This window comes from Gavialis gangeticus, unplaced genomic scaffold, assembly GCF_001723915.1.
Source record: "Gavialis gangeticus isolate Ggan-Ray unplaced genomic scaffold, GavGan_comp1, whole genome shotgun sequence".
Classification (NCBI taxonomy): Eukaryota; Metazoa; Chordata; order Crocodylia; family Gavialidae; genus Gavialis; species Gavialis gangeticus.
The window spans coordinates 108350121-108351895 of NW_017729025.1; positions in this window are offsets into that span (position 1 = coordinate 108350121).

Consider the following 1775-nt stretch of genomic DNA (forward strand, 5'->3'; position numbering starts at 1 on the left):
TAACAGGGAAGATGGTGCTCCGGAGGGCAACCTGTTACACCCCCCCACCATAGATGACGAGTATACCCCCTTATTACACTAGGACAAAAGTTTGTCATGCAGTAGGATAACTGGGAGGGAGACTGGGGGGCTTTCAGAGAAACCACACAAAAATAGCCATCTGGATTTGCCATCCCAGTCATCCCTGTGGCAGCTGGTGCTGTGCCATGCATTGCAGCTGCCCCAGATGTGAAGCTGCCCTACTATGCCTCCGGTATCATGTCCTTACATCCATATACATCCTTTCAGCTCTGCTAGCAAGCATATTAGCCATTTTCTATGAGCTGCTAGGAGGCAACAACAGCATCTGCAGTTGTGCTGTGCCCTGCCCAGGGGACACTAACTGGAACACGAACTATTTCTTGCCTGCCTACTGAGTCAAGCATCAGATTTAATCTGTCCGTAAATAGTTATTTGCATGTTTCTTAATTTGCACCTTGTTTTTAACTCACTTAGATGACATGCATACAGTCTGCCACAAGCATTTGGAACCAGCCTCTCTGCCATCCATTTGTACAGGATCAGAGATCATAACATTAGTGACAGAAGAGCAAAGAAGGGGAAATATGATAACTTGTGAAAACGTCTGTTTTGCCAGTTTGGAAAAGCTGTGCCTTTTTCCAGCCAGCCAAACTTCACTTTTTGGTCTTACAGAAAGCAATTCTGTTTCAGATCGTTACGTTAAAAAGTCAATTGGCAGACAAACAATTTGGGATCTGGTGCCAAGGAAAGAGACCCAACACACTATTTCTGTGACAGAGTATCATAAATGTTCTGTATTGCTGCTTGTTTGCAGACTTCTATCATTTTTGCTTAAAGAACAAGACAAAAGAGGCTGAGTAGAAATTAGAGAGTGTGTTGTTTGTTCCCCCCCCCCCTTTCCCAGATCCTTGGTATGCATTAAGGCAATTCCAAAAGAGTAAAAAGGCTCTTTCTGATCTGAATGGGATGCCAACAAGAGAATTACTGGTGTTGACAAATACTAAATTGAATTAGAAACAGATAGATGTGATAAATGCACCAGGCAGGATTCTCTTCAGCTTACCCACTGCCTTCAGTCTATTAAAAGTTATCAAGCAAATCTCAGTAGCTGTTTCACTTCATAGCTACTGAGTTTCCTGCCTAACCTGAATTTCCATGCTCCCATCTATGTCATGAACTAAAGTGCTTAATAAACCACAGCACAGTAGTGCCAGGGGCACTGCAACTGTAAGAGACATAGAGCCAAAGTGTGGTTACTGACAATCCCAAGGTACCTCATACACAGTAAAGATATATTAACCCTAATTTACTGGCTAAATTTGAAGTTGGTTAATTATATTCTGCCTCCCTAAAATTTCCCCTGCAGTTTAAATTAAAAAGGCTATTAATTACTTCCCCTCCTTAAAATTGTTACTAGAACTGCTGGCCCCCAGTGGATGCTGCATTCATTTTATATTGTAGTTATATAGGATCCTTATGATGAAAGTTGCAGTAGAAATGTGAAATATCATTAACTTTTATTTTTTTATTATGTCAATATCAATACCACAGCATGATTATTACTATTAGCAATAAATACATTTTATTTTTATGGTACCATAGGCACCTTACAATAAAATGCTACAGCTTAAATTCCAACTAAAAGGCTATCCCTTTAAAATAATAAATAAGTAACTGTAGTAATTTTAACTATTAGGATGCAGTATAATGGGTGTTTTGTTCTATGGATTAAGCACTCCCAGGCAGGCATCTGC